Source organism: Tamandua tetradactyla, chromosome 11, assembly GCF_023851605.1.
Source record: "Tamandua tetradactyla isolate mTamTet1 chromosome 11, mTamTet1.pri, whole genome shotgun sequence".
Lineage (NCBI taxonomy): Eukaryota > Metazoa > Chordata > Mammalia > Pilosa > Myrmecophagidae > Tamandua > Tamandua tetradactyla.
Window position 1 is genome coordinate 15,477,351 of NC_135337.1, and position 12,983 is coordinate 15,490,333.

The 12,983-nt window shown below is 42.5% G+C and overlaps 1 long non-coding RNA gene across 1 annotated transcript in view; it reads left to right on the forward strand.

Annotated features, from left to right (window-relative positions):
- LOC143649938 (uncharacterized) overlaps positions 1 to 12,983 on the forward strand; it is a 50,588-nt gene that overhangs the window by 28,465 nt on the left and 9,140 nt on the right. The window contains exon 2 of the long non-coding RNA XR_013159239.1: positions 493 to 798. This is a non-coding gene — a long non-coding RNA (uncharacterized LOC143649938). The remainder of the gene's footprint in view (positions 1 to 492; positions 799 to 12,983) is intronic.

Sequence of the window (12,983 nt, forward strand, 5' to 3'; positions counted from 1 at the left end):
AGTCATTGCTTCCAAAATTTATTTAATGTCTTTAGCAAAGAAATATAACTACAGTGGAATAAAGTCCTCTCACCCACCTCATCTGGAAAAGGTGTTTCTGCCTATTGCTAAAAGCTCACAAAAAATGTACCAAGTTGTCTCTGAGTTAAAGGAATGTATCATATGGCCATATCCTGAAAAGCACAGCACAGTTTCTTTTCTGTAAGGCTTTATTGCCAGTGGGGATGAAAATGCATAATTTCCCATCCCAGAGAGACAGGGATGTGTCAGGGATGGAATCACCTAGAAACCATGAATTGGTTTATCTACAGGCAGCTGTAGCAAGAAGAGAGATGTGGATACAAAGACGGAACATTTGGAAAAGAAGAGAATCCTCAGGGCCATTGATTATGACTTCATTTTACTTATAATGTTGATCCTTGCTTATAATTGGGAAATTAAGGTGATGTGGTCACACTTTTCATGGCCATTTCCTTGGTTCTTCCTTTTCAGATCGAACAGCAATCTTACAATGGAAAACTGATTCAACATTTGTGAATCTTACGGGCCCTCTGTGGGGTAGGTATTATCTCTTTCCTCTTTTTCAGATCAGAAGACTGAGGCTCAAAGAATTTATCAGTTACCTAAAGACACGCAGCTCCATAGTGGTGGCGGAATGCCAGCCTGCATGGGAAGGTTTCGGATTCTTGGTTCTTCTCACTCTACTGGGACAGGCTGCAAAGGGCTGATCCTGACCCATGGAGGCCTTCAAGTTTGTCACAGAGCCTTTAGTCACAGAATTTTGAAGGAGAATTGAAGGTGAATGCTCTTAGGCATGACGTAGTCTCAGGCTCATTATGGGTCCCATCGTTCCTTGCCTGACTTCCAAAAGTTTTTGTGACCCCTGCACACGGCCATTCTATTTATCTTCCTGTACCTGACTCAGTTGTCCTCCGTTCTTCTTCAGATTTGCTCATTTCATAAAAACAATTCAACAACTAATGTAATAATTCAATGTCGATAGCATTTTAAATGAGAAGCATGTTCTGATTGAATACTGCTGATCAGACGGGTTGGATTCTTTTCATCTCATTTCCTTTGTTCCGTGTCCATCTCCCCTGCTATGCTGTGACCTCCTGGTGTTCAAAGACACAGTATTCATCCTGTATCCCTCATCCTATATTCCTAGTACATGAAATGGTCCTGAAACATCGAGGGGACTCAGTAAATGTTTGTTTAATGAAAATACAGGATATCTGTGTTCTGGGGACAGTAAGTGGCCAAGTTTTGCTATTGGATGGTAGAAAAAGGTAAGGTGTTTGGATTTTATTAAATACCAAATTAGGTATCTGTAAGAGTTTTGTTTTAAAGGGGGACTTGGAATGCTCAGAGTGTATTTGATGCAGTTTCCCCCTGAGAGCAGGGAGTAGGATGAACTTTCTGAAGCAAGCCTGGAGGGAGCCCTATTGCAGTGGTCCAAGGGGTAGGTAAAGAAGTTCTGAAATGAAGCGGGGGCAGAACGAATGACAGAGCAAGGAGCCATAGAAACCTAAGATGGCAATAGAATCAATAGGCCATCTGATCAAATTGAACAGAAAGAGGATGATGCAGCCAATATGACTGCAAGTCTTGGATGCAAAGTAGTCACTTTCCTGAAAGAAACAGACTTCTTTTCATCACCCGCTCTCCCCTCCTCCCCTTCCCTAATCCCCACAAACTCTCCCATGTCACTTCTCACTTAGCTTCGACTTTCCCACAGCCCTTACTGGCTTCTCCCACCCATCTGAACTTGAAAAGGAAAGTTTTCCATGCAAGCTTTGATCCTTGAGAACTCTGTAGGAGAAAATGTGTGCATACTCTTTGGCCATTGTGCTTTTATGTCAGGGTCTGTCAGGGTCACCTGCATCACCTGATTCCTATGAGACCCGCGGTCTCCTATTTCAATCTAACCTGTTCCAACCACTCTGAGGAGAGAATTAAATCAAGGTGGAGCTGAGGCGCATCCATATAAAAGTGGAAGTCAAAGCGATGGGAGTAGACATTACTAATTGAATGTAATAGCAACAAAAATAATTACAATTCTCACCAAGATTTATTGAGTATTTATGTATTAAACTTGAAGTATGCATCAATACATTCAATTCCTATAACAGCAATGTGAAGTAAATATTATTATTAAACCCATTTAGAGCAGAAGAAACTGAAATGCAACAAGGTTAAGTAGGTGTCCACATTAATTAGCTTCTAAGTGGAGAAACTGGGCTTCAAACTCAGGCAACTGGACCTTGGCGCCCACATTCTCGATCATTCTGACAGACAAAAATGATGCTTGGAATCTGGATGGATGGTGAAGGTCTGTTGGCAGTGAGGGGGCTACTCTGTCTGATGCTTATAGCATGATCCTTGTATGATCTTAAGTCTCTCATAGCTCAATCAGGCATTCTCTTGGCAAACCTGAAGGGTTGGCTTTCTGCCTTCAGGGGGATATTAGAGAAGTGGACAGAGTTGCAAGGGACGAGGGCAGTAAACCTGCCCTGGCCTGGGTATCGCAGCTGTGGGTAATAGAAAGAACAACGAGCTTGGGGTTTAAGACTGGAGGTCAGGCCACTTCTTAAAGCCCTAGTTCCTTCATCTGTGAAATGAGTTGTGATGGAGATTGAATGAGATCAGGTATGTGAATGCGTCTAGCACAATGCCAGGTGCACAGCAGGTTATAATAGAAGTTTGTGTGTTCATTATTTCAATCAGAGAATGAGTGCCCGGGGGGCAGGCAGCCTTCTCCTTTCTCCCAGGGGATCCTCCCATCTCAAGTGTGTTCATATGATAACGATCAAGCATTCAACCAAGGGCCACAAAGATGACTCAGATTGCCCCTTGTGCTTCTTCAAAATGTGATGCGCAGACCTAGAGGAGGCTCTTCTTGTGCTTGATACATCTTATGAAGCATCGTTTCCTTTTATTTGTTTCGTGTAATGTGCCGGTAATTTCATTGCACAAGTTGGCATTTCCAACCAATGTAATTACATTTGGAAACTGTTATAAGAGGCTATTACAAAAAAAAAGAAAAAAAGAAATGTTTCTCCTCTTTATGAAAGTGGGGATAATCATTCCTCTTAATGTTTGTACTGCTTAGAAGGCCTTGGCTGAAAGAAGTTTTGCAAACACAAAGCAGCATCGCCTGTCTCTTTGTACTCATTTAGCACCTATGACAAGTGTGCCATTCTGGCACAAAGTAATGCAGAAAGCACTTCTCTTGGGACTTATCAAGCAATCATGCCACCTGAGTGACTAGGAGTTAGCATTTGAAGACAGAAAATGTCAAATGTAAATCAAGGGCCCTTGTCACAAACATGAACAATAATTTTCTTATAAGTTATATATAAGCACAGGAGAGAGAACGGCGCCGTTTCTTCTCCCAGGCTGTAATCCAGGGAGAGGTGCCAGCTCAGGCACTTCCGGCTGTGCTAGTGAGGCAGGCAGGGGCGGAAGGGAGGAGGCAGTGCTGAGCAAGGGAAGAGGATTTAAATACACTTTTCCTTAGCGCCAGCTGACGGTTGGCAGTGAGGAGCCCCTTAGCTTTCCTTCCAGACCCTCAGGTGAGCCCCTGAGTGAGGAGATGGGGGCGGTGCATGGTCGATGGGCCAAAGGGCTACACACATTTTGAATCTTCAATGAAATGTTTGCAGAATTAAATCAAGGGTTGCCAACTTACCACTTAATTTTTACAGACTGCGTATCGAAAAGCCATCTTTTGTACTTCTATTGTCTACTGAACATGAGTCCAGCAAATACTTACCAAGTGCCTATTAGTGCCAGACGCTTAAGTCCTGGGAATAAATTGGAAAGAAAACAAACAAAACAACCACAAAAAACACAGTACTTGTAAAAAAAAAAAAACCCAAACCCAAAGCAAACCAAAACCAACACCAAAGCTGCCCATGGTTTAGTGCAGGGGTGACCTATCATTTTCGTTCCTTGAACCAAAATGCTTTTAAATTGTTTGTGGTCAGCTTGCAGTGTAGTTCAAAAGGATCTTAAAGCCTCATCTGGGTTCTGCAGGCAAGAGCATGGTGATCATTGTCTTTCAAGGGAATCCACTCATTTATTCATTAATTCCACAAATATTTGGTTAGTGCCTCCTATAATACCAGACGCTGTTCTGGGTGCTGGGAATTCAGCAGCGAACAATGCAGACAGACATTCTAGACAAAACATAAACAAACAAATAATATAACGTCAGGGGTGATAAGTGGTAGTAGGAAGCAAAATACAGCAGGTTAAAGGACTGATGAGAGAGGGGGGCCTCTTAGATGAGGTGACATTTGAGCCAAATCTTGAATGGATTATGGAGAAGACGCAGGGTGGAATATTCCAGGCAGAGGAGGCAGTCAGTACCATGCCCAGAGGAAGATGTGAGCTTGAGGGAAAGGTAAGGGGCCTGAAGTGGGGTCAGTGAGTGATAGTTTGGTAGGAAATTAAGTCAGAGATATAGCTGGGGTCTGTCCATGCAGGCCCTTGTAGGTTGTACTTAGGGTGGTTTTTCATTTTAATCTACATATGAAGAGAAGCCATTGGTAGATTTTAGTAGGGGATTGACATAGGCCACCTTTCCTTCCATAAAGGATCACTCTGCTGAGGAGAGATGGAAGAAGAGGGGCAAGACTGGATAAAAGGGAACTCAGCGAGGACATTGTTTCAGTAGATGAGGTGAGAGATGTGCTGGGTTTGAGATGCTATTTTAAGATACACTGGGAAGGCTTGCCGATTGGATTATGAGAGAAAGAAGAAGATTCCTGGCTTTGGGACCTGAGAAACTGGGTGAAAGGAGATGCTGTGACTTGAGATGGGAATGCTGATGAGGACCAGATCAGCGGACAAGGGGAACACAGGTATTTTAGACATGTTGGTTTGACTCTCTGCTTAGACATCAAGGTAGATGTCCATAGGCCATTGGACACGTGAGGCTGGATTCCAAGAATGGTTGGCCATGACCATGGCACAGGAGAGTGATAGCCAGATTGCTTGTGCCTTTGACATTAGTCCATTTCCTGAACGTTAGATATTTCCTTGAACCACATTTCCAGCATTGGAAAAGTTTCTCCTTTTGTCTCAAGTTACCCTGTAGAATTTAGAGACCACAATTTCTGAATTGAACATGAGATATATGGTCTAATAAATATTGATAATTCAAAATTAACACTATTCAAAAGATCTGGATGTATTTAACTGTGTTGGCTGATTCAAGTATTCTCAAGTTCAATCATCCCACAAGCATTTATTAAGCACCTAGTAGGTACTTTGTTCATTTTTAGTATAACTTGGAGCACTCCCAGACAGAAATAAGAAATATTAAGGCAGAAACATATAAGGGAGCTACTTTTCTTGTTTCATGCCCTCTGGGCATCAGAAATCCCCACTCAAATATTTGCCTAAATTCATATATCAGCATAAATGAGGATATGCGCCTGATCTGTCTCTCTCACTTCGTTTTCTACCATCCTCCCTTTTGCATGGCCTGTGCAGCTAAGCTAACTTTTGCTGAAATAGCCAAGCATCCTCCTGTCTTGTGATGTTTGCACTTTCTGTGTCCTCCTCCTGTGATGTTTTTGCCCTAGATAATGCTCATTTTCTCACATAATTTGCCTTTCTGCTTAAATGTCATTTTGCCATGATATTTCATCTCAACTTTATCTCAGGAGGCATCACTTGACTATCACTCTCTATCCTTATACCATGTAGAACCATCTGACATATTATATCTTATTATATCATATTATTGCTTATTTTATTGTTTGAATCCCATCAGTAGAACATGAGCTCCATAAGGGCAGGGTCTGTCTTGCTTTCTACCGCATCCTGGCTATAGACTCATGCCTGACACATAATGAATCCTCAATATGTAGTTGCAAGATGAAGGTACAAGGAATGAATGAAATTAACATAGTTTTTTTTTTTTTTTAACTCGGGACTTTATAAAGATGAACAAAATGTTGACAGACTCTTTTCCTTGACCTCTGCAGTAAGATTAGCTTTCTATGACAGCACTTTTGAGATTGGCGTCTTATTCCCTTAAGCTGTAGCCTGGCACCATTATAGCTAGTGGTGGAGTCCCTATGGTACCAGGCCTGTGTGAATCCTCTCTCCTCTGCTCCACATTGTCCCTGTCCTCTGCTGCCTCTCTGCACCGGACCGGGAGGTGGGGTGGGGGCAGGGGAGGGGTGGGGAGGAGCTGCTTCCCAGCTGTCTGAAGTCCTGGGCTTGATCTAATAGCAGGCTGCACTGGCATTAGGCTTTGACTATTCATTCCTGGACAGGTTGGGGGTATGGCCACTGGTGATCTCTGTACCTGAGAGTTCTGAATCTGCATCTCCAAGCCACCAGGCCATCTGCTCAGAAACAGCATGGTGGGGCTGGGCTTGGTGTGAGAACTTTTGGCAGAAGGAGTCTATTTGCTGGGGATCCAAATTTAGAACAGTCCTTCCATTTGGGCAATGTTCAGGGTGGTTTGATTTAATCTATTTTTGTCCAATAAACTTATGTACAGACACAGTGCCTGTGAGAAGCTCAGGATCTAGAAGCCAACAGGCTAAATGGCCATCCATGTACAGCCAGGAGAGGGTATTGATATAAATCACATGGTACAGGGGTAGGGACAGGAGAGAGTAACCATCCTATCTGGGAGAGGTCAGAGAAGGGACAAGTCCCCAAATTCTTTGGCACATCTCCCAGTAAGAGGTGGTGTCTATGTCCCCTGCCCTTGAATCTGGGCTAGCTTGTGACTACGTTGAGTAGTTGAGTGTAACAGAATGACTCTATGAGTTCCAAGACTAGGAAGTAAAAGGCACACAGTGTCCGCCTTATTCATAGGAATACTGAGCCTCTATATAAAGTGTTTGACTACCCTATTTATGCAAATCCAGAGGGCTCACTTGTATGCAGTCTGACTGAAGGTCCTAGCTGAGCTTGCTCCTCAGCCATCCCCACTGACATGCTTGACGGGTGAGTGAAGAAGTCCTGTTGGAAGTGGGTCTAATCCCAGCTGCCAGTGCCCAGCCATGTGAGCCATTTCCATCTAAGGCACAAGCTACCACAGAGGAGATTTAAGCCATCCCGGCTGGTCCTATTTTACTCCTCTACATTTTGGGTTTGTTTATTACACAGCAAAGTAGCTAGAACATCAAAGGAAAGGCACTCAAACTGGGTCTTTAAGGATGAGCTTACCAGATGGACATGATGGGAAAGTACATTTCAAGCACAAGGGACGATCACAAAGGCACAAAGGCACAAATGCACACAGGACTTCAGAGACTGGCATCTTCAGGTGATTGCAGTCACTTGTACTTGGCTAGATCAGAGGCTGGTGAGCAAGATGAGGCTGAGGAAATCCACAGGGATGAGATCCTAGGGAGTCTTACATTCTTCACCAAGGAATTCATCATGTTTGATTCTAGTCAGGCTAATCCAAATTTGCTAGTGTTCCATGATCCTTGATGAATTTACTTGTTCCTGATGACTTGGTGAAATTAATTGCTGTGCAATACTTGAGAGGCTCTCTAAAATATAGAAAGCAAAGAAGCTCTTTATTCTCTACTACTGAACACAGACTTGGAATTTCACTGGTTGAGCATTTTCAATCGTGGGTGTAACAATTGAAACCTGAGGGGCCCCTTATGTTGCTCCCCAAACAAAGAATGCTATGACTTCCAGGGGCCAGAGTGGAAAAGGGCTCAGGAGTCTCCTAATGGGAGAGGTAAAATAGTTTTAACCCCTTAAAATTCCCTGTTTCCTCAGAAAACCTCCATCATATTTTGTTTTGAACTTACCATCTCCTTTTGCTTTTTATCGAAGCAACAGCCCCATTCCCTCCCTGAGAAGGAGGCACACCATTCTATATTCTTGTTGAGGCCATTTTAGAAGTACCTCATTCTGTGCTACAGGCTAGTGTAGTGCGTTTCCATAACACATTTAAAGGCTCACTCCTTAAAACTGTCACGTTTGGAGAGCTCTAGATAAGTCAGCGAGGACACAGATGTGCTCACTCTTTCCTGCCCCTGGTATCACAGGCAGCTATCAATTCCAGCTCATTTAGGCTGATCCAATCCCGGCACCAAAAGCGATTTCCATATTATTACGCCAACCTGGAAATTACAGACTGTGTATTACCCTGCAAAGTCTCCAATTTAGGCTTATAACATAGGAATAGGTTATTAGCGACATGCATCATTATTCTCAAGATACATTCCATCTGCAAAATTTTGTTCTCAAATCCTTTGGAAGATCTCAGCTCTGCTGCTCAGACTCTCTGTGAGGCAAGCTGCGCTGTTCATGTTAATGTGCTCTTACCATGGGCTTTAAAATTAATTTTTGATCATTGGTTCCTTGCATTAACAGTCCCCTGAGCCCTTCTAGTGGGTAGAGAAACATCACAGAGCGAGGCCACAGAGTGAGTCAGTGGGCAAGCTGGAGTTACAGCGACACAGACTTTAATTAGGTGGGATTTCACAGGGCCTCAGAGTGCCTGTGTGGAAGCTGCAACCATGAGCTGAAGAGAAAAATGAGAATCTCATATCTATTTTTCTTTTAGTCTGAATGGAGGTTGTTTCGGTCAAATAATTCAATTTAGGAAAAACCACATATTCCCGTTGAGAAATGATACATTCAACCAGTTCAATTGTTTTGATTGCTTTATTGAATCAACAAAATAAACAAAAACAGTTTGACCATTTACTTGACCCAAAACATTTAACTTCCAAAACATTTGACTGCTTGCTTCAGAAAAATCTCGAAGTTGTTTGGCAACTATGAGATTCTTTCATTTTTATCTTTTTTTTTTTGTCAGTGAAAACATTGAAATTAAAGGCCGAGAAAGCCTAATAAACAGCTAAAATTGCTTGAGTGGAAGAATCTAGTGAAATAAATGCTTCAGCCATATTTGGTGTCTAAATGGAAAATGTGAGGTTTCGATTCACATTTTCTGAGTACGAACCTCATTTTAGACAGTTTGATGTACATCAGCTCATTTGATTTCTCACCCCAACCCTGTGGGGTAGGGTTATGATGTCTATTTTAATGTTAGGAAAATGGTCCTCAGAGAAATGGTGGTAGGTTAAGCCCTGGGAGCATCTCATTAAACTTCAGCATGGCTTTTAATTAGCTTAACCCAGTGGTTCTCAGAGGGTGATTGGGGGCCAATGGTATCAACATCACGTGGGGACGTTTTAAAACTCAACTCCTTGGGCCTCGTTGCTGACCTCTTGAACCAGAAGCTCGGGAAGTTACGTCCAGCAGACTGTGTTTTACTAAGCCCTCTGGATGATTCTGATACACACTTAAGTTTGAGAACTTCTAGTTCAAAGGCTAAATGTGACAAAGGATATACCACAAGGGTTTAGTTAAGAATACCCCCCAATGTAATTAAAATGAGATTTGAGCTGCGAATCTTCAATGTGTATACATATATTTTTCTTCAGGAACACAGTTTATTTTAGATACTTTATTTAAATTACTTAATACAATGATTTATTTAAATTATATTATTTAAATATAATGAGACATGCAAACATAAATCTTTATTAGACAGTCTTGCTCCAGTCAACTAGATCAGTGCCTGGCACATATTAGGTATTCAATAAAAGTTTGTGAGTGGTTGCATAGAACCCTATTATATACAAGGTCTTGTGTGTATGTACATGTGTGTGCATGTATTGAGTTAAACCATTGAGCATGGGTAGAAGCAGTGGGGTCGGCATGCTTTGGTAAGGCTTCTTGGACAGGTGGAACTTGACTGGGATAGGATTCTTTATGGGTGAAGAGAGCTGAAATGTGGGCTTTTACACTGTTGGTCGGCCTTTAAATTGGTGCAGCTACTGTAGAAAACAGTTTGGCAGTTCCTGAGGAAGATGAACATAGAACTACTACATGACTACTTCTAGGTATATACACTAAAGAATTCAAAGCAGGGATTCAAACAAATACATGTACACCAATGTTCATTACAGAATTATTCACAACAGCCAAAAGATGGAAGTAACCCAAGTGACCCACAAAAGATGAATGGGTAAACAAAATGCAGTGTATACATAAAATGGAATATTTTTGAGTCACAAAAAGAAATGATGTTCTGAGCTATGTGAAAATATGAACGATCTTGAAGACATCATGTTGAGGACAAATATTGTATGATTCCCCTTATATGAAATACCTACTATAAGTAAATTTATAGACAGAAAGTAGATCACAGGACTGGGTGGGAGAAAGAGGAAGGAAAGTCACTGCTTAGTGGGTGCAGAGTTTCTGTTTGGGGTGATGTAAAAGTTTTGGTAATGGAGGGTGGTGATGGTAGCATAACACTGTGATTATAATTAATATCATTGAGTTGTACACTCGAAAGTGGTTAAATGGAAATTTTTGAGTCACATATACGTTACTACAATAAAAAGTTTAAAAAAGTGAAAGTTGAAAGGCATTCCAAGTTTATGTAGAGGCCTTCCTAAAGTGAAGACTATGATAATGTGCAGGGCATTTTCCGGGCTCGTGGGTTGGAGAGGCATGCAGGGGTCCATGTGAAGATGGGCTTTGAGTGTAAGGCTGTGAAGCAAGTGGTTTATCTCAAAAGATTTCTGAATGGGGAGATGAGATAACAGAAATGCTATCTCATGAAAGTTATGCTTTAACCCATTATTAAGTTCAACACTTGGATTCAACACTAGAAATCCTTTCTTATTCTAAATATTATATCTCTATAATGCAATTTATGAACATATTGCTCTTAGTCCACTTATTCGTTCTGGGTCACACCTTATGAATAACTTTGACTCATCATGTGCTTACATAACTTATCAGAAGCAGTTAACTTTAGAGAGAACAAGGTATGAGTCAGTAACATGCTCACAAACTGCACTAATGGAAGAGTAGTGTATTATTTAGAATAAAGATGGTAAACACAGTTAGCACAGTACCTGGGCAAGACCATCAGTAGAGGTTAGCTGTGTTGTTTCTATTTATATTGAAGTATTCTCCTTCGTTGACATTGTTGCTGAAGTTAGCACCATGTTCTCATCATGCGCCACATTCGAGGCTTTAAAAGCTCTGCATTCCTTGCCCTAGAGCACTTTTAGAGGAAATTATGGCAAGCCTTCTGGCTGAAAAGCTCCAGCAAGATCTCAGAATGTGGAAATGGAGCTTGAAAATATCATCACAACTATCACTGTCATTGTCATGAGCATTTTACAGTCTTCCTGCATGTTCTAGTTTGCTAGCTGCTGGAATGCAACACACCATAGATGGATTGGCTTTCAATAAAAGGGGATCTATTTAGTTAATGTATAGTTCTTCGGAGGAAAGGCAGCTAACTTTCGACTGAGGTTCTTTCTTACCTGGGAACACACAAAGCAATCTCTGCTGGCCTTCTCTCCAGGCCTCTGGTTTCTAACATCTTTCCTTGGGATGATTCCTTTCTACATCTCCAAAGGCCTGGGCTGAGCTGCGAGTGCTGAGATGAGGTATGCTGAGCTGCTTGGGCTGTGCTACATTGAGCTCTCTCATTTAAGCACCAGCCAATTAAATCAAACATTATTCATTACAGCAGGCATGCCTCTTAGCCGAGTGCAGATGTAATGTGCAACAGATGAAGTCCATGTACCATTGGCTCATGTCCACAGCAACAGAACTAGGCACCTTCACCTGGCCAAGTTGACAACTGAATCTACCACATGTCCACCCCTTGTCAACTTGGCAACTACACACATCACCTTGAACAATATTAAGGTGCAAAAAATTCTCTTCTGGCTGTGGACCTATGAATCTCAAAACAAGTTATCTGGTGCCAATATGCAAAGGAGGACATTCACAAGATACAGCTTTTCATTTCCATAGGGAGAAATTGGAAAGAACACGAGAGTCCTAAGACGCAAACAATTCTGAAAACCTGCAGAGCAAACTCCATTGGATTTCAAAGTCTGAAAGTCATTTATCCTTTGGCTTTAGGAAGTGGCAGTCCCACCCTTTCCAAGGGTCTATGCAGTGGCCCGCCTCTTTCTAAATCAACCTCAGGGAACATTGAGGAGACCACGTTTTTCTTGGCTCCACTCTCTCCAGGCATCAGGGCTACACCTGGGCTCTCTGCCGTTTCCAGGGCACACGCTCAACCCTTCCATCTGGTGGCAGCCAGGCTCTCCCCAGTCCCCAAGGGGTGTGCTGTACCTTTTCAAAGGCCTAACGCGGCACAACTCTTCCACTGCATCGAGATGAGAGACTCATCCTCTGCCCTCAGGGCAAACTCACCCTCTCCAGGTATGTGAGTGGGTCCAGCCTCCTGGCTGAGGTTTCTCGGCTTCAGATCTGAGCTTCCATGGTTCTCACTCTGTAAACTCCAATTTATCCCTTTGTGTCTCCCTTTGTCCAGATTGGCAGTGGTTCCGTTTACAACAACAGTCTCTTCAAGCACTCCAGGACTTCTCCATCATTCTCTTCAGAGTTCCTCCAAAATCTTTCCCTTAGCCATCCAAAAAAATGTTCCAACATATCTGGTATTTGCAAACTGCAGCAGCACCCCACTCTCCGGTACCAAATCTGTTCTAGTTTGCTAGCTGCTGGAATGCAACACACCAGAGACGGGTTGGCTTTCAATAAAAGGGGATCTATTTAGTTAACACATAGTTCTTCAGAGGAAAGACAGCTAACTTTTGACTGAGGTTCTTTCTTACATGGGAAAGCACAAAGTGATCTTTGCTGGCCTTCTCTGCAGGCCTCTGGGTTTCAACATCTTTCCCCAGGGTGATTCCTTTCTTCATCTCTAAAGGCCTGGACTGAGCTGCGAGTGCCGAGATGAGGTAGGCTGAGATGCTTGGGCTGTGCTACGTTGAGTCTCTCATTTAAGCACCAGCCAATTAAATCAAACATCATTCATTGCAGCAGACACGCCTCCTAGCCGACTGCAGATTTATTGAGCAACACATGAGGTTCACATACCATTGGCTCATGTCCACAGCAACAGAACTAGGCAC